The sequence below is a fragment of the Mauremys reevesii genome, linkage group 3 (assembly GCF_016161935.1).
Source record: "Mauremys reevesii isolate NIE-2019 linkage group 3, ASM1616193v1, whole genome shotgun sequence".
Classification (NCBI taxonomy): Eukaryota; Metazoa; Chordata; order Testudines; family Geoemydidae; genus Mauremys; species Mauremys reevesii.
In genome coordinates this window covers 36179179-36204796 of record NC_052625.1, presented here as the reverse complement: position 1 = coordinate 36204796, position 25618 = coordinate 36179179, and the positions used below count along the sequence as shown (strand labels likewise).

The window sequence follows — 25618 nt, the reverse complement described above, 5'->3', positions numbered from 1 at the left end:
TTACACAAGAACCCCTCACAGTAGGGGTAAGACGTTCACAATCTGGCCTTTGATGTGGTTAGATTTACTGTACTGAAAGCATGGTAATGAAAACTTGAGTGATTCCAGAGAGATTTTTTCTTTCCTTTCCATTTATAAACAGTTTCCAAATGGTTTAATACAAGGAAATTGCTCTTGCCAGTAGCTCTCTTGCCTACCTTAATGGAGAATCTGTTTATGCTGAAATGCTTCTCTCTCTCTCCCCCTCTCCCCCATCCCCTTTTGGTGTTTTCTCTGCAAAGAATCCTCTTTTCAATGAGAGATAATAAATGCTGCCAAAAGAGAAGCTAGCCTGGTCCATTACCTTTTCACATGGCATATCCTTATTGCACTTTAAATTGGTAGATGAATCTTTTAGCACAGGGGTCGGCAACCTTTCAGAAGTGGTGTGTCTAGACTTCATTTATTCACTCTAATTTAAGGTTTTGCGTGCCGGTAATACATTTTAATGTTTTTTAGACGGTCTCTCTCGATAAGTCTATATATTATATAACTAAACTATTGTATTATAAAATAAACAAGGTTTTCAAAATGTTTAAGAAGCTTCATTTAAAATTAAATTAAAATGTTGATCTTACGCCTCTGGCCCGCTCAGCCCACTGCTGGTCTGGGGTTCTGTTCACCTAGGTTGGCAGCAGGATGAGCGGGGCCTGCGGCTGGGACCACAGCTGGGAAGGGTCCGGCAGCCAGAACCCCAGACCAGCAGTGGGCTGTGCAGGGCCAGCAGCCAGGACCCCAGACCGACGGTGGGCTGAGCGGCTCATCCCACTGCCGCTCAGGAGTTCCATCCGCCGGCTCCTGTCAGCCGGGATCCCGGCTGCCGGACCCACTCAGCCTGCTGCCAGTCTGGGGTCCTGGCCCTGCCCACATACAGTGGGTACCTACCTTCTCCCTGGTTCTGGCCCATTCTCTTCCTCTCTCTGCACTGAGCTGAGGGTGGCAGTGCACTGAGCACAGGGTGAAGGGTCTGGCCAGAATGAGGGAGGCGGCTCAGGGTTGGGGCAGAAGGTTTGGGTGTAGAGCACTTACCTGGGTAGTTCCCTTTTGGTGCGAGGGGTGCAGGTGGGAATGTGTGTGTGTGTGTGTATGCAGGAGCTCCCGTTTGGTGCTCAGGGTCGGGGTGGGGATGTGGGGGTGCAAGAGTCAGGATGTAGGGGGTGCATGGGGCGTGGGGGGGCTGGGTATGTGGGGGGGTGCAAGATTCAGGGCAGAGGTCTTGGGGCATGTGAGGGGGGTGCAGGTGTCCAGGCAGGGGGTGGGCGAGCTGAGTATGTGTGAAGGTGCCAGAGTCAGGGCTGGGATCGTGTGTGTGTGTGTGTATGTGTGTGTGTGAAGGAGTCAAGCAGAGGGCTGGGTGTGTATGAGGTGGGTACAGGGCTCAGGGCAGGGGCCTGAGGACTGTGGAGGGCACAAGGCTCAGGGCAGAGGGCTGGGTGTGTGTGAGGGGATTTGGGTCAGGGAAGGGGGCTGAAGGGGTTATGCTCCTATTCCACCCCCCCATTCCCCAAGGCCCTGCTCCTGCTTCTTCTCTGCCTCCGCCAGGAGCAGCGAGCACACTGACTCTGCTCCTTCCTGACCCCCTCTCTCGCAAGGGCCATCAGCTGATCCGCCGGCAGGGAGGGAGGGCCGGAGAGGCAGAGGAGGGGCAGGAACCCAGCACACTATGGGAAGAGGCAGGGAAGCCAGCAGGACCAAGCTTCTGCCCCTTGCCCTCTGCTTCCGCGGGGGGAGAGGGTGGGGGAAGCGGAGGGCAGAGAAGAGCGTGCAGGGCCGGGCTGGGCAGGATTTTAATGGCATGCTGCTGCCTGTTGGGACTCCGGCAGGAAGCAGCATGCCATTAAAAATTGGCTTGCGGGCTGTCTTTGGCACGTGTGCCATAGGTTGCAGACCCCTGTTTTAGCACAATGCAGCCAGACATTCACATAGCTGTTGTGCCTTGATATAAATAGCGTTTCCCATCAACACTTGCTTTCCTAGCCCTTTCCTCTTCTGTTTTGTATCTCTCTATTCATTTTCTTTCTTCTTTTCCCTTTCTGTCCTCCTGTGTTGTCCTTATTCCCTTCACTCCTTTTTTTACACTTAGGAACAAAAACACTTGTAGTATCAGTCATTTTCTTAATCTTAAACTGCAAGTGGTGCTGGGCCTGATCCCACTGCAATCAAATAATGGGCTTAATCTACAGCAAGGGAGATTCAGGTTAGATATTAGGAAAACAGTGGGTGGTGGGTAATAAAGGTGTGGGGCGGGGCGGGGCCTTGGGAGGAAGGGGTGGAGCAGGCAACTGGCCTCCCTGGACAGGGGGTGTATGTGCTGTCCATGGGAAAAGCTTTGTAGCTATAAGGGTTGTTAAGGTCTGGAATGGGCTTCCAAATGTTGTGGACTCCCCGCCATCAGAGGTTTAATCGGCTAGACAAATGCCTGTCAAGGACGTTGTGATAAATGAAGGGTGGGGGGAATCTCCCCAGCCAGCCCGTTAGCTATAAAATCCCTGTTAATAGCTGTTTTCTACTTACTTTACCTGTAAAGAGTTAAAAAGTCCATAGGTAAAAGGGAGAGAGTGGGTAAAAGAGCTAATGGGAAGGCTAGAACTTTTTAAAATTGGGAAAAAGTTTCCCCTTAATCATCAAATCATACCTAGAAACTCCTCATTTGAAATCCCAGATATGTAAGTAGATCAGAAAATGTCTAGGAAGATGCGGTTAGGTTTATCTCTTTTATTTCTTTATGGCTTGTGGACTCCTCTGCTAACCCCAGGTGCTTTTGTTTTGCTTGTAACCTTTAAACTGAACCTCAAGAAGCTATCTTGATGCTTAATCCTTGTAATTCTTTTTTTTTAAACCTAGCAAAAAGTCTGCATTTTAGATGTATTTTCTTTCTTTTTGTTTTCAATAAAATTTACCTTTTTTAAGAACAGGTTTGGATGGTTGTGTCCCTAAGAGGTTGTGCATGTTGTTTAATTAGCTGGTGGCAGCAGCTGATTTCCTCTGTTTTCTTTCTCAGCTCTTCTCTGGAGTGGGGGATGGGCGCGAAAGAGCTTGAGGGAAGTAATTCCCAAGTGCACTTTCCTGGATTCTCAAAGGGGTTTTTGCATTTGGGTGGTGGCAGCATCTACTCATCCAAGGTCAGAGAAAAGCTGTAACCTTGGGAGTTGAATACAAGCCTGGAGTGACCAGTATTTTTTAGAATCCTTCTGGGCCCCCACCTTCTGCACTCGAAGTGCCAGAGTAGGGAATCAGCCTTGACAGGTGGTCTAGGTTTAGCTGGTCTGACCTCACTGAGGGACTGGAGTTGATGACTTCTCAAGGTCCCTTCCAACTCTATGTTTTTATGATTCCACAAAATCAGTAGGAACCTTCCCATTGCTTTCAATGGAAGTTGAACTGGGCCCATGAAGAGCTAATGTATTAATTCAGCCAATCCATTGATCTTGTTCTATTGGCCAGCCATAGCTATCACAATGCAGAAAATGTTGTTTCTCAGAAGGAAAGAGTGTTTGTTGGAAGATGGAGATCAGTGATAGGATTTTCAAAAGTGTTCAGAGTTGGCCTAGCTCTGTTCCCATTAATGTCACTGGGAGTTTTACCATTGAAAATTGAGCTCTTTGGAAAATGCCACTCTGGCTATTTCAGAAATTCAACAGGACACTTACCAGTGTGTCAATGTAACCCACTGGTCCATGCTTCTCTGACCAGTGGGTTACCCAAAATTTTATCCTGACTAGGACACTGAAACTTGTAATGATTGATTTGACACCTCCATTCCAGGGGTGTTAAATAGATAAAATAGAATTTCCTTGCATTTTCACCCAAAATTCAAACTAAACCATTTCGGTTAACTCCTATTCTTTTATTTTTGATTTTTATGTTCCTTTGGACATTCTCCATTTCCATTTGGAACCATAAGCAAAAATAGTGTAGCATTTCTAGCCTACGTGGAAGTATTAAGTAGAAGAGCTTTCTAAGGAAAGCCTGTTTTCACAAAATGTCCAGACCAGCTTTTACAGACAAAACCATGTCAAGTATCTGAATTTTTGAGTGCTTATCCCAACCAAATCTAACCCTATACCTTTTGAGGTCTTTTCCTGGGAACTTTTGCCCTGTATCACTTAGAATATTGTCACATGGAGAAAGCACTATATCATGGAATGCATCTATTAGCTAAATAAGAACAATTTTTCCATTTAATTTGGCTCTAACACAAAGGTATCTGAGCACAGTTGATCTGAGAAAAACAAAGCATTAATACTCGTAATTAAAACCTGGACGTATAAAACTTGGTGGGAGAAAAGACAAACATTTTAACTAGTTATTTTGAAGGGTTACTCTGCTTTGGGCTTCTGAGACAGAAAGAACTCTAATCTCTTACCAGTGACCTCACAGAGACTATAGCAGCCATTTTAAAATAAAACGGTTTTCTTCATAGTAAATCCTGTCAAACATTTCCATATGTGAGTAACTTTCCTCATCTGAGTAGTTGCATTGTCTGCAGCGGGATTAAAAGTTACTCCCTTAAGTGTATGTTTGCAGGTTCAAGTCGCAAGAATTGCCCAGGGAGACAGTCTAAGGAGGATGATTTAAAAAAAAAAATCAGCTTTAAAAAAAAATCAGGGACTTTTGCTTTTACAATTCATAAAACTGTTCTTGTGATATAAAGACAAATGAAGGTGAGCCATTTTAAACAGGAGTACGGAACTCCAGGCTCTATATCAAATTTATATAATGAATAATCTAAATCAAGCTACAAAAGAGTTGTGATGCATTTTATTTTAGAAAGCAAACTGAAAAAGAAATAGAACCAGAGGTAGTAAAGGAAAAGTCTTAATAGTCAGTTAAAGTTCCAGAGTGAACGCCTGACTCCATTTAAGTTAATGGGAGTTTTGCCATTAACTTCAATGAGCCAACATTTTATTCTTAAATCATGAGATTTGAAATATGTAGACTCGCTAGATCCTCACAGGGTGAACTCAGCCTTTTATCCTTGCAAGGCTGATAGATTGAATACTATGTAGTTTACTGTAAGTGATACCAGCTGATGAGCCAAGCAAGGACCCATCTGCTCTGTATGGGCATTAAATATCCCATAATGATTTTAGTACTCTGGAGACAGTGGTCAAAATTCACCCCACACCCTCCACTTTTGTGCATAGTGCCATTTTTCTTGTTGCTCCCCTCTAGTCAGAAGTGACTGCCTTTTACTAGTGCTGTGTGTAGTTTAGGAAGACAAGCATTACAACAGTGCAACATTATTCTTAGTCTTATTGTTAGGTCTCTTTTTTTTGTCCTGGCCATGATTTCTGTGACATAAGCTATGACATTTAGGATTTATTATTAAAAAACATATGGTGGAATTTCTGAAAGTACTTAGCAATGACCTAACTCGGGTAAATGGTAAGACTCATTGACTTCAATGGCAGCAACATTAGATCAGCAATGAACACTTCAGAAAATCTTTCCCCTGGTCTTTGCCATCCCATCCCATCCGTTTCTCATCCAGGGAGTTTAACAAATATTGTTCTATACAGAAGACTTACAGGGTGAGGCTTTACATAAAAGGATTCTCTGCAGCTTGAGGTCTTCAAACCACTGTTTGAGGACTTCAATAGCTCAGACATAGGTCAGGGGTTTGTTACAGGAGTGGGTGGGTGAGATTCTGTGGCCTGCGTTGTGCAGGAGGTCAGACTAGATGATCATAATGGTCCCTTCTGACCTTAAAGTCTATGAGTCTAAAAGTGTCAAATATAATTCAGTGGTTTAAAAGAATTTTTATTTATAAAATGAACGATATTTGACTTTTTTGTTGAGAGAAACTCAGAAAGTTACAGTTGATCTATCACTGGCATTTGAGCCCAGAGTCTCTCACTGTTTGCCCAAGAGAATCAATGTAGATATGGAATAGAAGAGGCAACAGACATTTTGAATTTTGTGAGAATCAGCCCAGAGCATTTATGAGGAAGAGCAGCCGTTCATCCCAGCTCTTCGGGATCTGAGGGGAATGAGTGAAGCCATGTGAGTGTGGGTCTTCTTGTAAGGAAGAACATGTAAAAATGGAACCACCTTACTCAACAGATCTGCTGCCTATTCTGAAACACGCCATTAATTGAAGTCGTGTGCCATCACTTTCCCTTACTATGATGTTTACATTTATTTTTGTGACATAACCATGATTTCCCCAGGCAAAATGACCAACCAGTATTATTTCTATTAAATTCCTTTCCTGGTTCCTAGTAGGATGTAATGAAAAAAAAAAGTTCTGTGAGTAGAATGGCTGCAGGACTGGGCCTAACACCAGCTGCAGGGGACACAGGCACAGTGCATAGCAAATGTAGGCACCAATCTCAGAAACATATGAATAAGTTTACTTAGATAAATAGTCCAATTGATTTCATTGAGACTACACTGCTAAGATGTGTAAAATTACATTCAAAAAGTGGTTGCAGGATTAGGGCCCAACTGGTTCAAACTGTTCACTGAACAAGAGGCTCAGGAGGGAATCTGTCATCAGCCATAGACCCAGAGAGCCGAACAGGGAGGTCCACAAATGTTCTCATGGACAAAAACTTTGTTATTTCATAAATTCATTTTTTTCATCAGATCATTGTAATAAGAGGTTTGGAATTTATTATAAACACAATACTTCTAGCTGTTATAGGTTGGTTATAAAGAATCCGCTCTGCGTCTTTAAAGTAACCCACATAATCTTTTAAAACCAGTTTAACTTTGTTTTGATTATTATTATTTTCCCTTTCATTTAACTTATTCAAAGCTAGTAATACATTAGCCATTCAATGGCCAAATTAAACATTAAGAAATTAGGGCTACATTCCCTGCTCCCTAATCCCAGCTCCCATCTGTACATTTATAACTCCAGGAAGAAGCCAAATTATTCTGATTTGTCTCTTGTTTAGGTTGGCCATTCTAACAGGATATGAACTCAAATCTTTTAACACAATGCAGATATTTTAATCACCAATTTACAAAACCATGGGAGTTTGCAGGTGTTAAAAATCAGCCACCGGAGGAAGCTCATTTTGTTAGAGGGATGGAATAACATTGAAAATTACAAATAGAAATGGGCTTCAAAATAATTCAGATCAGAGTTACAGAGTTCAAACAAAATGTGTGTTTTCCAGTTCACATCAAGTCTTGTGTGCATGCAGCAGGCTGTGGTTTGTAAAGTGTTTTTCCTGAAAATATTTCAGCTACGTTTAGCATATTTTTCATGACAAAAACACCTAGGGAAAGAGGCTGAGCTGGAGTAAATTGACATTACTGCATCGAAGGCTGTGCAGCTGTGAAGATTTACATCAGCTGAGGACCTGGCCCTTAGGCTCTAAACAATAGTAGGGCTGGGCCATTAGGGCCTACTGAGAGCACTCAGCACTCCCCAAAGAGTGCTCAGCACTTATGGAGAGCTCTAAAAAATCACAGGGGTAAGTGCTTGTTTATCTCTGATTCTCTGACTGTCACAAGGTTTCTGCAATTAGCTCTGTGTTCAGTTTTGTTCAAGAGAGCAAAAGTAATTGCCGCTAAAGAATAAAAACAGTGTGGCAAGGTACACAAGAGGTTAAACATTTCACTCCCCCGTTCCCTTTGCACAGGTGCCCAGGAAAAGGCCTATAAATAGGTCTGGTGTAGCGGGAGAAGGTGAAGAATGCCTGAGATCCACACCCAGGTAATGGCGTGACCCCTAGGGTCCTACTACACATGCCTATCACAACGTAGGGTGTCCAGTGAACTAAATGCCCCAATAACAACTATGTGGGTGAAATGAGGCATCACTACACACTCAAATGAACTCACACAGAAAATAAGACAAAAAACACATCAAATCACCTGTGGGTGATTGCTTTTCATAAAGAGATCACTCCATATCGGACCTCGCAGCCCTCATCCTCAAAGGAAACCTGCCCAACATTTTCAAAAGACAAGCCCTGGAGCTTAAATTCATAACTTTGGCAGAGACACTAGAAATCTAGAGAGAGCCTGGATTTATGGCTTTTTACAACAATCTATAATGCACTAAAATCCCTGCTCCTCCAACCCATGACTGGAGAGGGTGTCAGTAAGAGACTTCACCTTGAATGGCCCTTCAAATGTGTGTTAACTAATAATGCTAAACAACCTGTTTCACCTTGTAGTTAGCTATGGCATTCTGAGTACATTTCCCAGACCTGAAGAAGAGCTCTGTGGAAGCCAGTGGTGTAGCTAGCATGAGACATTTGGGTGGGCCCTGACTTTGGGTAGGTGGGCAATGATGGGAGGGGCAGGAGGGATCAGGGGCCTGCCTCTGCCCATCCCCTCCAGCCAGCCTTGTGTGTGTGTGTGGGGGGGTGATGGAGACGCCACTCTCCGGTGTGCACGGCTCCCAGCTCCTCTCTCTGTTGCACTGTCCCATTCTGGGCCCAGCTCTCTGGGGTGGCAGGCCTATGTTTTTGATGATTGCTGCTGCCAGGCCAGCCAGCTGCCCTCCTCCTGCTGTGGCACACGTGCGTGCATGGCACACTTGTCAGGCACTCCGCTGTCGTCCCTCCTCTTCCAGTCAGGCTGGGGGTGTGTGCACCCGGTGTGAGATGTCCTCCAGGTCTGGGTGGGGCTAGCGCTGGGCCGGAGCAGAACCAGGACTGGGGGATGGGCCTGGATGCTAAGTGGATGGGCCATGGTATCTATGCAGGGGCGGCTCTAGGCACCAGCGGGCCAAGCACCCGCTTGGGGCGGCATCCTGGGGAGGGCGTCATTTGGCTCCGGTGGAGCTCCCGCCGGCATGCCTGCGGCAGGTCCACCGGAGCCCGGGACGAGCGGACCTGCCGCAGTCATGCCTGCGGCGGGTCCCGTCTTCCCGCGGCTCGGTTGAGCTCCCGCAGGCATGACGCGGCTGCGGCAGGTCCGCTCGTCCGGGCTCGGTGGACCTGCCGCAGGCATGCCGGCGGAGCTCCACCGAGCAAATACCGCCCTCCCCAGGACGCCGGAGCCGCGGGAAGAGGGGACCCACCGCGGGACTGGGGAAGGGCGGCGCAGCGCTCCGCGCTGCTTGGGGCAGCCTACTTTGTAGAGCCGCCCCTGTATCTATGCCCCTGGTGGAAGCTCAAAAGCTTGCCTCTCACCAACAGACATTGGTCCACTGAAAGATACTACCTCACCCATCTTGTCTCTGAACTTTACCGGGGCAGACTCACATTTGCACAGATGGAAGTAGAGATTGCAACTTGCCTATTCAGGTGCTGTGTGGGCCAGTTTAGCCACCAGCCCAAGCTAGGTCAGCTCTAAGTTGCACCCCTGCTTTAATGGCCTCTATGAAGTTTTGAAGGAGCACAGAATCAATGGGGCACAGCATACATCTCTTCTATAGTCCCTCTGCACCAGCCTAGCTGACACAAAGGGGTCCCAACAACAACAAAAGTTACCTGGTTTGGGAAATCTTGGTGTGTATGTGTGTGTTTTGCTTCTGGGAACTTGGTTTTGATTTTTTATTCCTACTGAAAAATCTGGCTGGTCACTGCTGCTTTTTTTCTGCTGTGTCACCCCAGCAGCTTACATATTCCATGAAAGGTGATAAGGGCAGACAAAGATGGCTAAGAATTTGTTTGTGAATATTCTTTCAAAATTTGAAATGATTTGGGCTTAACTATGTTTGCGCTCCTTTGATTTCCTGTGAATACAGCAGCAAATGAGTTTAACATCAGGAATGTTTGTGGCGAGAGTGCATGTTACAGTATGTGCTTACTGCAGAACAGCTGGAGAAAATTCATTCTGATTTTGTAATCATGAGGCTTTGAACTGACAAACCTAATTCTGATCTAGAAACAGAAATATACTGTCTGACCCATAAGTCTAATCACAAACACTCACATTTTAAATATTTGTAACAAATTACTTGAAAACAATCTGCAGATCATGAATTATTCAAAGCAGTTATTTGGCAAGTACATCTGAATAATGAAGGAATGTAAGAGAAGTTGCCCATGAACTTATCATGATCTAATAGAAAGACATGCAATTGTTAATTATTTGCCCAATTCTACATCCAAGGAGCTCAAAATGCTTTACAAATATCAATTAAGGGGGAGATGGATGTTCATTTTCATTAATGCCTTTGAAAAATCACCCCCTAAGCCATCAAATATCCCTATGAGGTAGTTGATGCTCACTATACCCATGTTAATTATAGATAGATAAATGTATCAAGTTGGTGTAGGAGTCAGAAATAAAACCTAGGTAATCTAGCTACCAGTCACCGGATGAAACCGCTAGACTGTTTCTTCTCTACTAAGGGCTTGTCCTCGGCATGCTACATTTAATTTTAAAAATCAAAACTATGTAAGAGTACAAAAGTAGTATCTACGATGAACCAGTGTTAGCATAGATGGAGGCAGGGAGGGGAGACAAGAACTGCAAACTAAAGACAAGCAGAAAGTACTTCTGAGAAGAGCCTGTTTGTTGTTTTGTTGTTTTTTTTGTCTGTGCTTGTGTTGGCAGTTGCTGGCAGTGAGTGTTTGGCTGTGCCTCTGGAGGGGGCTTTGCTGGGAGGGCCTGGGTGGTGGGGGGAGTCTGGCAGGGGCCAGGCACAGGCTTACAGGGGCCGAGCAGGGGAGCTGGGAGAGGGTTTAGAAGGGGGGGAGTTAACAGGGTGGCCAGAAGGTGTGGAGTGGCGAGGGAAACCGTAGGGAACCCCCACTTTATGCCATACAGCCTTAAACCACCTATAAAACAGCCCAGAAACCTAAAACTAACTTCTGTAGTTTCCAGCACTAGACACCAACAGGCAAGTGATGTGCAGCAGAGTATTGCAGGCAGAGTGGCCGCTGTCAGCCTGCTGATGTTAAATGCTGTGGGTCCCTGTGCGTATGTGTGCCAGTTGCCAGTGCAGGGCCCAGAGTTCCAGGAGGGTGCAGAAGTGGAGAGGAGGGCCAGTGGGCAGAGAGAGAGGAGAGAGGAGAGGGCTGAGGAGCGAGGAGGAGCCCGGGACATGAGGAGGGTCCCACCCTGGCTTAGAGAGCACCTGTGCTGTTGAGGGAGGGAGAAGAGCAGGGAGGGAGAAGTAAGAGAGTGAGGGCCAGGGAAGAGAAGACCTTCCCAGGGTGGGGACCTCCTTCCAGGGGGTGCCTCTCGGTCCTGGGTTGCCTCTAGCAGGCCTTAGTGGGAGTGGGGGGAAGCAGAAATGAAAATAGTTGGGGAGCTAATGGGAGATATGATTATTGAGGTTGTAGATAGCTGGGTCTGGCCTGACTGGTGAGGGTGCCGCTGGGTGAGTGATGTGGCTGGGAGGATCGAGGTGTAGTGCTGGATAGGAGTGTCGTGAGATATTGGAGGGGGTGCGGTGGTCGTGAGTGAGGTAGAGAGGCAATGAGTGAGGGAAGAGTAGAGTAGACAAGGGGGAGGAGGGAAATTTCAGGACTGCTAGGAGGGAAAAGAAGTGCCAGACTGAAATCCAGGACCAGAATCCAGGCAGTCGCAGAGGGCAGAGCAGATGAGTGGATGGGGGAGAGGATGAGAGAATAGGCAGAGTGGATGAGTGAGAGAGATGGGAGGGGATGACTGGGAGAGGAGGAGGAGGGAGCGGATGGGGGGAGGGAGATGGGAGCAATGATGGGAACCAGGAAAAATAAGAAGAGAGTTGGTGCTAAACTGCTGGGATTTAAACTAAGCAAACTGTAAAAAAAGGAGGAAGAAAAGAGGTGAAGCTGAACTGAGGGAGAAGGAGAAAGGTGAGAGAGTCTTAGGATGGGGAGAGTAGAGAATCTCCAGGTTATGGTCATAGAAGATGCAGAGGAATGAGAAATAAAGAATGGGATCAGAGATGAAACACAAAAGAAAAAGAATAGAATGAGGCATAAAAATAAAGGCTAACACAAATTAAAAAAGAATAGCTAAAAAGTAACACATAGAGCAATAAGATAAGAAAATAAGTAATAAAAGAAATAGAATATGAAATAATAAATAGGGTGATATAATAATATGAGTGGGTAAGGAGGGATTAAGATCAATAAAGATCACAGATATAATCAGAGGCACAACAAGATATAATAGAAGGACAGCAGCAGCAAGTGAAACAAAAGAATGAAACAGGACAAAAAAGAGAGTGGAACAATAAATGAAGTAAAAATCTCCAAATATCCATTAAGTAAATAGATAGAAAAAATCTGCTCTAAGTACCATATAAGTAAAATAGTATATCTATTACATTTATGATGACCTATAAAATATATGATGAGATATGAATAAGGAAAAATTAGAGTAAAAAGGCTCATAATGATGAAAATAGTAATTATGAAATTTCAATTATCCATATTGACTGGGAACAACTTAGAACATTTCAAAATGCAGAGAAAAAATTTCTCAAATTTTACATGACTGCTTCTGCAGAGAGAAAAAATGAGGAACAAGGGAGGCTCCTGGGTAGATTTAGGCGACTGGTGGAGTGCAGGAGCTGGTCAGAGAGTAATAACACAGCTGGATTGCAGGATCTGACCATGGGACAAAATATATACCACAATAACTGAGCAATCAAGAAACATCCAACATCAAACAAACAACAACTGCTTTAAGTTAGAAAGGTTAAAAAAGGGAAAAGTACACAAAAAAAAAAAGTTAAAGTTTTAAAAAAAAAATCAAGAAATCCTTAACCAAAATAGCACTTTAAAATTTTAAAGACAAATTAAAAAAACCATAAAAGAAAGAAAAGAAAAAAGAAAAAAAAAAGAAACAAAAAAAAAAAAAAAAAAAAAAATAAATAAAAAAAAAAAAAATAAAAAAAATAAAAAAAAAAAAAAAAAATGAATATAAAAAAAAAAAAATATAAAAGAAAAAAAAAAAAAAAATAAAAAAATATAATATAAAAAAAAAAAATAAATTAAGAAAAAAATAAAAAAAAAAACAAAAAAATAATTAAAAAAACTTTTAAGTAAAACACAAAGTGAAAGAAGCTAAACAAAAAAGAAAAAGTTAAAAAAAAAAAAAAAAAAATAAAAAAATATAAAAAAAAAAAATAATGATGAAAAAATAAATGGATTCTTTGGGCTGAGATTGTTGGAGATTCCCTGACCTGAGCTGGCTTTGTGCTGAACTTTTGCTTTTTAGGGAACAACAGATTGAAGAACTGTCAAAGATTTTTGGAAACTCTGAAGAGGTTCAATCATAATTAATAAACTCAACAGATGGCATTCACTCAAGAACTCAACAAAGAACAGTTAGAAGATGGAAAACACAACTTCAAGGTTGATAAATTAAGGTTTTTAACTAACCTTTACTTTAATTTAAATCGGTTAAGTTTAATGGTATAAAAATTGTAAAAGGGGGGAAGTTTTTAAGGGCAAGCAAGGGAAGTTAAGTCTTAACGCCGCAGGGGCATTAGTAATTAAAGAATAAAAAAAAAAAGTTGAAAGAAAGAAACAAAAAAAAAAAACAAATAGAAAAAAAAAAACATAATTGAAAAATATAAACTCTTTCTCAATCTAAAAATAATCTTCTTCTACTAATCTATCAGAGTTCTTTGAAGGCCAACACAAATGTGTGGAAGGGGGATCCGTGGTGGACACCCTTTGGGTGGACCTAGAAAGCCTTTCTCTTCCCTCACCAAAGGCAAAAGGTAAATTAAAATGTCTTTCATGGATTGAAAACTGGTTAATGGACAGAGAAAAGGGAAAGATAAAGGAATGGAAAAAAGAAGGAATGGAGGGGGTAAATTCTCAGAATGGAGAGGGGAAGGTGTCTGGTCAAATTAGTCAGTCCTATTCAATATTCAATTTATTCATAATCCTAAAAAATTTAGTAAACAGCAATGGCAAAAGTGGCTAAGTGAACAGATGATACTAAAGATAGAAAGAGACAGAAGCAGATTGTGAAAAAGAAAAAATCTCACAAACAAAATTGAAAATGCAAAAAAAAATAAAAAAAAAAAAAAATTAAAAATAATTAAAATAATGCACAAAAAAAAATATAAAATAACTATACATACACATACAATATGGCATAAACATGCTACAACAGAAAGGAAAAAGAAAAGGAGGGAAAAGGATAGTGCTCTGAAGATGTGTGCAGTGTGTGCAGAGAGGCAAAAAAAAAAAAAAACAGGATGTTAAAAGGAAAAAAAAATAGATAGAGAAATAGAGAATATATATATATATATAATATATATAAAATCATGGTCCCATACTGTGTGAAGATGTGGTCCTCATCTCAAAAATCTCACCCTAAAAAAAAAATTAAAAGAAAGAAGAAAAAAAAAAAAAAAAAATAAGGGTTTAGTAGAGGTTAAGAAAGAAATGAGAGGAAAGAAGAGACTAGGCTAGGAGGAAAAGAAAAAAAGAAGAAGGGGAGATGAATGATATATATATAGGTATATATGATGAAAGTGGAGAGGGAAAGAAAAAAAATATACTTATATTCACATAATACAAGAGAACTAGGGGTCAAAAAAAAAATAAAATTTTTATAAAAAAAACAAAAAAAAATCTTTCTTCTTTCTTTCGCAGCAACTCAACGAGGAACCAACCACTCCTTACCTGAGAGGAGAGGGGCTAGACTATAACAGTATTTAAAGGGACTGGATAAATTCATGGTGTGTGTATAACATAAATGGCTATTAGCCAGGATGAGTAAGAAGGTGGCCCCTGTTCCTCTGTTAGTCAGAGATGGAGATGGATGGGCAGAGAGAGATCAGATTGATCATTGCCTGTAGGTTCCTCCCAGGGGGCACCTGGCATTGGCCACTGTCGGTAGACAGATACTGGGCTAGATGGACCTTTGGTCTGACCCGGTACGGCCTTTCTTATGTTCTTATGTTCTTATGTTATCTTGTATGCCTTAGTTCTTGTAGAAAGAAAATGTTTAGTTGTAAATCCTTGACAAAATGAAGACTTATAGATATGTTCAGACAACCGTAACTGTAGTGATGCTTCCAGGCACTCTTGAATTTAAAAGCATTTTTCATTTGGGGCAGAGTTCTTCAGGCAGGAGCACAATTATAGTTAACACCCTCAGTTCAAAAGTTCATTTGTAGCGTAAGAGTAATGAATCAGCTGCAGTTGCTCCATATACATGGAGTTCTCATCCACTACCATCTACCAATGACAGTTTGGCTCTTCTGCTTTCATTTATGCTGTCAGAGCTATCTGAACAGCAACAACATATGGTACCTTTTGAACACTGCAAAAACCCAAAGCCTAACTAAGAACTTGTCTACATGGGAACATCCAGGAAAATTAATCTGAATTAACTAAAGTTGTGAATATGAAGTGGAGTAGTTAAACTCCATTAAACCCCTGTGTGAACACTCTCATTTAGAACTAAGGTGTCCTTAACTCAGCTGAATTTAATTTACTTTAAAAATGACCTAAGCTAAATCAAAATGAAGGCCACCTTAATTCTCAACAACAGCATCCACATGGGGCTTTAATGTTGTTTAAGGAAACCACTTCAAATTCACAGGTTTAGATAATTCAGATTAATTATCCCAGATATCTCCATGTAAACAAGTCCTAAAACACCATCCTTTTGAAAACAATTAAGGTAATCCCTTTAGGAAGATAAGAATTGCCATATTGGATGAAACCCAACATCTATCCAGTCCAGTATCCTGGCTCTGGCAGTAGCCAGAACCAGAAGTTTCAGAGAAAGATAAAAGCCCTGCAGAAGGCTGGTGTGAAATAATCTGCCACCCCATTCTTCTTTACCAAGAAAATTTATTTTTAAACATAGAGCAGGATGACTGTTATTTACTAAAGCTGGTCAGATAGCAGGAAAAAATATTATTAGTTGAATCTGTTGTGATAAACTTCAGTAGCATTCACTGAATAATATAGTTGCAGAATACATAAAAAGTATTTGGCAAACAAGCTGCTCATTGAATACTGGTGAATATTATATTTGCTGTATACTATTGGCCCGGAACCCTTATTCACAAATACTATTCGTCAGCCCTTATTCACTGTAATTCTGTCAGCAGACCAGATTTTTCTGAGTTCTAAGAGGTAACTGTCCACCCGGGGGGTGGGGAGGCGGGAGGAAGAGACTGTTCTTGCAATACACATTAGCAAAATAGGGAGGAAAATGGACAAAAGTGTTCAGGGTATTAGAGTCTTCAGTAATAAAACTAGAACTTTAAATGCACTTATAAATTCTCTGGAGGGAGAGGAGACAGCTCAGCCAAATCAGCTTCTTGGAATGATGGTGGTTTGGAAGGCAAAAATAATAAAATGGAAGAATGTGTCCAGGCTTCAGAACTCATCAAAAAGAAAAGGGTAGATTCTGCTGCCATAATGCAAATTCAGAACCAGGTGCAGGCTTCCAATTTGACAATTCTTGGATTGCAAGGAAATTAGCAGAGGGGCAATTTAACAGCCTCCCTTGGAAAAAACAGTTGGCAGAAGCTTTGCAGCTAAATGCACCTGACTGTCCCATCAGTTGGAGTCTATGGGATAACAAACAGGAAGCAGAAGCAAATGCCAAAACTCTGTCAAAATGCTGTTGTTCAACTTAAGAGATAAAGTGATGTTACTACAGGACACTGAAAGAGAAAACCTTGGCTCTCGTTAAACAAAAATTTATGAAGAATCTGGAAATTTACATCCCACTAACCTATAGAATTGGTAAATAATCTCTTTTTTGATGCAGAGTTAGCTGGCAAACTGATTGGAAGCGGAAGATTTTGTGCTGAAGTATTGTTCCATTTACTTTGCTGGAGATTATTTTGGTGTCTTGGTGGATGTAGGGTATGGAAATGATGAGAAATTTCTACTGACTAACTTAAAGGCAACACATTTAAAATGGATGAGAATTTTTGTACAACATTAATTCACTTGTGGAACTCACTGTAACAAGATACCTTTGAGTCCAAGAGCTCAGTCACCTTTTAGGGACATTTATAAGACACAGGATCAAAATGTATAATGGATAAAAATCCTCCTAGTTCAGGTTGTAAGACAACCACTAACAGAGGCGGGTTGGGGAAAAAGTGTCCTTGTTGGGATGTTATTGCTAAATTGTTCATTATGTTTGTTTTGTGGCTTCCTCTGGTACTCGCCAATGTTGCAGGCAGGATGGCAGACAAGATGGACCATTTGTCTGATCTAGTATGGCAAGTGTTGAGTTATTACAGAAAAAAAAATTACAGAAAGCCATGATTGGTTTTATACACTGTTCTTTTATAAAACTGTGCTTTATCTTATTTTGCTTTTGTCTGCACTGCTCTTTCCTGGGATCTGAATAGAAGTGTCAAAAGTAGCAAAGCTGAGAGAATAAAACATATCCCTTGAAGTGCAGAAACTTCTCAATAACTCTAAAGGTATGGAACAAGCAATTTAAGGCCACTGTTCAGCACAGTACTTAAGTATGAAGTCATTAGGACTTTAGAATACAAAACAATAGGAATATTCATGGGCTTTATTTAAGTTAAGCTGGTTCTTCAGTGTTTTGCTCAGTTGGTGTCTGCTGTCCCTTCAAGAGTCATTGAGCTGGCAATGTGCAACATAGTTAATTTGACAAATTTTACTTCTGTACTGTTCATGGAATATTAGATTGCAATTTTCACAAATTTCTTTATCTGAGTGCCTCACAATCTTTCATGCATTTATCCTCACAACACTGTTGTGGGGCACAAAAGTGCTATTGTCCCTAGGGTGACCAGACAGCAAGCGTGAAAAATCAGGACGAGGGTTAGGGGTAATAGGAACTTATATAAGAAAAAGACCCAAAAATCAGGACTGTCCCTATAACATCGGGACATCTGGTCACCTTAATTGCCCCTTCTGAAAATGGAGAACAGAAGAATAGATATTTTAAGGCCCACTTCTTCATAGCTATTTAGGCATTTAATTCCCATTGAAGTCAATAGGAGATAGGCTCCTAAACACCCTTATCTTCCATTGACTTCAGTGGGAAATGAACATCTAAATACCCTTGAAGATCTGGGCCTATGTGACTCGCCCAAGGTCACACAGGCATTCTGATGCAGAGCAGAGAATTCAGTCCAGATTTCCTCATTCGGAACCACTGTACCATCCCTTACCATACTTCCTCACTTTCAAGTAGCTGGAAGTCATTGGACACAATTTTTGTGAGTCTGTTTATGGCCCACTATTTGAGCTTTGTTGCTTAGTTGTGATTGGTCACATTAGTAACATGATACTGTTTCTTTTCCCTGATTGGATGAGCATTACTCTTATAATCAGGTTTTTGGTGTGAATGCTGTGACCCTAAGGGCCCCTCAATGCCAATTGGTAAAGGGGATGACAAGAATATCCTGATTCTGATTCACCAAAGAATACCATGTGACTTCTTAAATGAAAGTCGGGGTACATACATTTCACAACAATGTTAATGACAAGCATGACCCCGACTTTCATTTAAGAAGCCACATGGTATTCTTTGGTGAACCAGAATCAGGATACACACACACACAGACACAGACACAGAGAAAATATGCTCCTAAAGTCTGTATCAAGACTTAGGTTTTCTGTCAGACAAAGTATGTTTACCAATCTCGGTCAGCATGTAAATGAAGCATTGTAAGCTAACACAATGGAAGCACATGAGAGGGTCGAGTTCAGGATCCTGACAAAAGGAAGAAAGGAAAGCAGCAGAATATAGACCCTGGACTTCAGAAAAGCAGACTTTGACTCCCTCGGGGAACTGATGGGCAGGATCTCCAGGGAGGCTAATATGAGGGGGAAAGGAGTCCAGGAGAGCTGGCTGTATTTTAAAGAAGCCTTATTGAGGGCGCAGGAACAAACCATCCCGATGTGCAGAAAGAACAGCAAATATGGCAGGTGACCAGCTTGGCTTAACAGAGAAATCCTCAGTAGCTTAAACACAAAAAGGAAGCTTACAAGAAGTGGAAACTTGGACAGATGATTAGGGAGGAGTATAAAATATTGCTCGAGCATGCAGAGGTGTAATCAGGAAGGCCAAAGCATAACTGGAGTTGCAACTAGCAATGGATGTGAAGGGTTTATACAGGTATGTTAGCAACAAGAAGAAGGTCAGGGCAAGTGTGGGACCCTTACTGAATGGGGGAGGCAATCTAGTGACAGATGATATAGAAAAAGCTGAAATACTCAATGTTTTTTTTGCCTCGGTCTTCACAGACAAGGTCAGCACCCAGACTGCTGCACTGGGCAGCACAGTATGGGGAGGAGGTGAGCAGCCCTCAGTGGTGAAAGAACAAGTTAAGGACTATTTAGAAATGCTGGAAATGCACAAGTCCATGGGGCCGGACCTAATGCATCTGAGAGTGCTGAGGGAGTTGGCTGATGTGATTGCAGAGCCATTGGCCATTATCTTTGAAAACTCACGGTGATCGGGGGAGGTCCCCTATAATTGGAAAACAGCAAATATAGTGCCCACCTTTTAAATAGGGAAGGAGAATTTGGGGTACTACAGACCATAAGTCTCATCTCAGTCCCTGGAAAAATCATGGAGCAGGTCCTCAAGAAATCCATTTTGAAGCACTTGGAAGAGAGGAAGGTGATCAGAAACAGTCAACATGGATTCACCAAGGGCAAGTCATGCCTGACCAACCTGATTGCCTTCTATGATGAGATAACTGGCTCTGGTTATGGGGAAAGTGGTGGACACGATATATCTTGACTTTAGCAAAGCTTTTGATATGGTCTCCCAGAGTATTCTTGCCAGCAATTTAAAAAAGTATGGATTGGATGAATGGACTATAAGGTGGATAGAAAGCTGGCTAGATCGTCAGGCTCAACAGGTAGTGATCAATGGCTCGATGTCTATTTGGCAGCTGGTATCAATCGGAGTGCCCCAGGGGTCTGTCCTAGGGCCAGTTTTGTTCAACATCTTCATTAATTATCTGGATGATGGGATGGATTGCACCCTCAGCAAGTTCGCAGATGACACTAAGCTGGGGGGAGAGGTAAATACGCTGGAGGGTTGGGATAGGATCCAGAGTGACCTAGACAAATTGGAGGATTGGGCTAAAAGAAATTTGATGAGGTTCAACAAGGACAAGTGCTGGGTCCTGCACGTAGGATGGAAGAATCCCATGCATTGCTACAGGCTGGGGACCAATTGGCTAAGTGGCAGTTCTGCAGAAAAGGACCTGGGGATTACAGTGGATGAGAAGCTGGATATGAGGCAACAGTGTGCTCTTGTTGCCAAGAAGGTTAATGGTATACTAGGCTGCATTAGTAGGAGCATTGCCAGCTGATCAAGGGAAGTGATTATTCCCCTCTATTACTCCCCACTGGTGAGGCCACATCTGGAGTACTGCGTCCAATTTTGGGCCCCCCACTACAGAAAGAATGTGGACAAATTGGAGACAGTCCAGCGGAGGGCAATGGAAATGATTAGGGGCCTGGGGCTATGAGGACAGTCTGAGGGAATTGGGCTTATTTAGTCTGCAGAAGAGAAGAGTGAGAGGGGATTTGATAGCAGCCTTCAACTACCCGAAGGAGGGTTCCAAAGAGGATGGAGCTTGGCTGTTCTGAGTGGTGGCAGATGACAGAACAAGTAGTAATGGTCTCAAGTTGCAGTGGGGGAGGTGTAGGTTGAATATTAGGAAAAACTATTTCACTAGGAGAGTGGCGAAGCACTGGAATGAGTTACGTAGGGAGGTGGTGGAATCTCCATCCTTAGAGGTTTTTAAGGCCTGGCTTGAGAAAGCCCTGGCTGGGATGATTTGTTGGGGTTGGTCCTGCTTTGAGCAGGGGGTTGGATTAGGTGACCTCCTGAGGTCTCTTCCAACCCTGATATTCTATGATTCTAACCCCTATTTACATATGAAGTCAACATGGAGATGTGAAATCAACAAGATAGCAAAACACAGGAAAATAAGCCACAGGGGTTATCCTGACTCAGGGTACACAAGTGATCTTTGGGGATATAAGTAGAAAGCATAGCAGAGACCCATTTATTCTGTACCTAGGAAGTAATCGGCCACAATTAACTTAATGAAAACAGATCTCAACTAGGCTTGGTTTAAGTGCTGCAGAGATCATTTGGGTGAGAAACTTCCTTAGGCAGAAGGCTAGCTTGTTAAAGTTAAGTTTAGTCTCTAGGAATTGTGTTATGATTTTGTTTTATATGTAACCCTTTTGTTTCCTTTAATCTTACTCACTGCCTTTTACATTGTTTTATTATAAATCTCAGTGCTGTGGTATTATACAAGCAACTGATCCTGAGCTGAGTCAGCCAAGCTAGTGTGTACACTGTTCCCTTGGGGACAGGAGACCTGGTATTATGCTGAGTGTTCAGTTGAGAAGGAGCAGATCACTACAGGGAATGTTTCAAAGGGGCTCAGGGACTGGGGTACATCTATTGTTAACCTGCGAGGCAAGGGCCGGCAGAGCCCAGAGGAGTTTGTTTGGCTGCCTAACAGACTGGAGGTATCAGCAAGCTGACACCCAGTGAAGCACATGCAAGTCTCTCTTTCAGTGAGGTAGGGGTAGCAAGGGGACTCTCAGTCCTGGGCACTCAAAGAACCAACACAAGTGAGGCCAACTGAGACTAGGGCCCTTTTATGCTAAACACTGTACATGGACATAGTAAGAGACAATTGTTATGGAACAGACAGTAGGCTGAAGAACATAAGTATTATTATTTCCATTTTACAGATGGGGAACTGAGGAACAAATAGATGAAGTGGTTTGCACATGCTCATACATGGAGTCTGTTGCAGAGCCACAAACTGATCCCATATCTCCTGAGGTCTAGTCCAATGCCTTAAGGACAAGGCCACCCTTCCTCTCATCTATTGGAGAACTCCCTGTTGGGTTTTGATATGACGTTGAATTGCCTCCACAACAGTTCCAGGAGGCACACTGCTCACAAATAGAGAGGCTAGGCTTTAGCCATGCTGAAAATTTACTTCAACTTCCTCAGTCCCTTAACTTCACTAGTATAATCATAATAAAACATATTTACCTGCATGGGTGTGGGCAAGTTATAGTTGTACAGTTATTGGATTATGTAAAACAGCATATACGTGCTTGTACTATTAGTGCTGAACCAAGTGACTGAAAATAACAGCTTCTATATCAGTATCTCAATTGCATCAATCAAGGTAATTTCTATTTCCATGACTGTTTGGGAATAGACTGTAAAATACTAATTAAAGAATTTCCCTCAGCACAAAGCTGAACTATGCTTAAATTTAAAAGACTGAGGTGGATGGAAGAATAAATCATTCCTGCAAATAGCTCTAGGATATAATAAAAATAAACAAGACAAGGCAAAACAATTCCAGCTCCAAATTCATTATCTGAGTGAAGACTGCAAGAGGGGGAACAAAACAGAAAAGAGGTGAACTAAAGTTAAAGGTTCTCAGATCCAAAGAGTTACATTTACATGGCTAGCTGCAGTTCTGAGTGCACCCTTTCAAGAACCAGGCCATGTGTCTTTACCTCTCCTGAGTGCAGTTCTCCCACACTTAGACCAGGCTACTGCACCCTGTGGCTCAACAACAGTGCTTAACCTGCAGGTCTGACTGGGTTTGGTACCTGTAGTTCTCTTTGGGAGTCCGTGACCAGTGGATTACAATTACCCAAACAGGGCCGGCTCCAGGCCCTAGCACGCCAAGCGCGTGCTTGGGGCGGCATGCCGCAAGGGGCGCTCCGCCAGTCGGCGGGAGGGCGGCAGGCGGCTCCAGTGGATCTCCCGCAGGGGTGCCTGCGGATGCTCCACCGGAGCCACGAGACCAGTGGACCCTCCGCAGGCACGTCTGCAGGAGGTCCACCGGAGCCGCGGGACCAGTGACCGCCAGAGCGCCCCCCATGGAGTGCCGCCGTGCTTGGGGCGGCGAAATTGCTAGAGCCGCCCCTGTACCCAAAACAGCCTTCTTAAAACAAAAGTATTGTTCATTTAGCCAACAAAGGATACAAGAGAGAGGGGGATTTTTAAAACAACAAAAGTTCTACATGCATGTCTATCCCACCTTGATTTCAACCATCCTCCTGGTAGGTCTCACTTCCCCCAGATCTCCACACAGAAGGCATTGGGTTCTCAGCATCAAAGTCTTGTCTCTCTTCTTGAGAGAGAGGGAGAGAGAGAGACTCTCTCTTTAAACTCTGAGTCTTTTGATTCTCCCGCTGCCTCCCCTCACCACCAGCTTCACAGGGACAGAAGCACATCTGGCAAAGTCTGTCTGAAAAGACAGGGCTTCAAAGTGAATGGCTCTTGCATTCTCTTGTAACAAGGAGTTTGAGGGATATTTTATCTTATCTGGAGTCATTGTATGGCCTTCATGTTTGTTTCCAACAGTCTGCTATTAAACTAAACCAATATAGTCACACAGTAAATATCACAACAGCACAGTCAGGATATAGTATTAATCATTTACTACTGGCAGCTCCAAGTGCACCACACAGAGTAATGTAGAACTCTTCAGTAAACAGCAGACTGATGCTCAGCTGGTGTAAATCAGCATAACTCCCCTGACTCCTGTTGCCATTTCTGGAGCTATGGCCCAGCCCCACAGTTTGCAAAAAATGAAGGTTTTAAGCATGGCTTAAAAATGTTAGAAAGAAATTCTTCCTCTATCAATGCTTAGATTTGTACATTATGTTACCACAATAGGATAAGAAAGGTGATGTATGATTTAGCAAGTGGGAATGAGGAGCTTGTATTTGACGGGGATAAAAGTAGGGTGGCCAGATAGCAACTTAGAAAAAATGGGACAGGGGGTGGCAGGTAAGAGGCGCCTATATAAGTAAAAGTCCCCCAAACAGGACATCTGGTTGCCCTAGGTAAAAGACAGGAAATCACTGCAGAGCTTCAGAGGAATGTGACTTTAACAGCAGCATTTTGGATAGACTAGAGAGAAGGGAACGGCAGTGAAGCCAGAGAGAAGTTGCGGGGCTAGACCATGGAGGTTTGAGGTCTGAAACAATCACTGGCCTACACCCTGTAGAGATTCTGATCAACCACCACTCCCTCCACATTCCTCCCAGGTTCCCCAGAAATGGCACCATGGCCAGCCCAGATGCTACATTGCTGTTGGATTCTGTCCATTGCTCTCTGAGTGCACTAACTGGGGTTCCTGATCAAAAGCTAATGCCGCATCATTAGCTAATTGCTTATATTTATATGTGGTTTAAAGGTTGTACAGTAGAAGTCACATGCCCCACAGAGGAGGTGTCCCCTGACTTTTCCCCTTGCTCCTTAGCACTCCCTCTTTCCCTGAACAGACGGATGGGTTGCAGAGGTATTTTGTAGAGGAACTGGCGATAGGGAGTGGGGAACAATTTGCATAACCAACTTTCTTCCTGTATCTTTTCCACTGATTTAGTCCTCTTCTTATCGCACTGTTCATGGAATGTGGGGACCAGTTGTAATGTCAGGATACTCAAGCAGTGGAATAGAACACCTGAGACCAAAATGTAGGCCATACTTACAGGATGGGGGACTCTGTGCTGGGAAGCAGTGACTCTGAAAAAGATGTCAGGTTTCAGAATGAAAAAGATGTGGGGGTTGTGGTGGATAATCAGATGAACATGAGCTCCCAATGTCATGCCGTGGCCAAAGAGATAATGTGATCCTGGGGTGCATAAACAGAGGAATCTCGAGTAGGAGTAAAGAAGTTATTTTTCCTTTATATTTGGTACTGGTATGACCGCTGCTGTAATACTGTTTGCACAATTGAAGAAGGATGTTAACTAATTACTGAACCCTCTCCAATTTATGAAAATGATTAAAAGGATTAGAAAACATGCCTTATAGTGACAGATTGAGCTCCTCGAGCCTATTTAGATTAACAAAGACAAGGTTAAGGGGTAACTTGATTACAGTCTATAAGTATCTACATGGGAAACAAATATTTAATAATGGGTTCTTCAATCTAGTGGAGGAATGTATAACACAATTAAATGGCTGGAAGCTGAAGCTAGACAAATTCAGACCAGAAATAAGACGTAAATTTTTACCAGTGAGGGTAAATAGTAAGGCTGTCAAGGGATAAAAAAATTAATTGTGATTAATCATGCCATTAAAAAAATTAATTGCACTGTTAAGCAATAAGAGAATACTATTTATTTAAATATTTTTTGATATTTTCTACATTTTCAAATATATTGATTTCAATTACAACAAGAATACAAACTGTACAGTGCTCACTTTATATTTATTTTGATTATAAGTATTTTCATTGTAAAAAAACAAAAGAAATTGTATTTTCAATTCACCTAATACAAGTACTGTAATGCAATGTCTTTATAATGAAAGTTGAATTTACAAAAATAGAATTTTGTAAAAAAAAAAAAACTGCATTCAAAACCAAAACATTGTTAAATTTTAGAGCCTGCAAGTCCACTCAGTCCTACTTCTTGTTCAGCCAATCACTCAGACAAATTTATTTACATTTGCAGGACATTATACTGCCCACTACTATAACATGAAATATATGGCAGAATGCGGGTAAAACAGAGCAGGGGACATACAATTCTCCCTGTCATAAAGAGATAGTTAAGGGTTAATGTCTCTTTTACCTGTAAAGGGTTAAGAAGCTCAGTAAACCTGGCTGACACCTGACCAGAGGACCAATAGGGGGACAAGATACTTTCAAATCTTGGTGCAGGGAGTTCTTTGTTTTGTACTCTTTGTTTTGGGGGTTGTTCGTTCTTGGGACTGAGAG

At 42.4% G+C, this 25618-nt stretch overlaps 1 long non-coding RNA gene across 1 annotated transcript in view; it reads left to right on the top strand.

The window, feature by feature from the left end:
* LOC120402021 overlaps positions 1–25618 on the top strand; it is a 61639-nt gene that overhangs the window by 16432 nt on the left and 19589 nt on the right. Inside the window, exon 2 of the long non-coding RNA XR_005596914.1 lies at positions 7638–7711. This is a non-coding gene — a long non-coding RNA (uncharacterized LOC120402021). The remainder of the gene's footprint in view (positions 1–7637; positions 7712–25618) is intronic.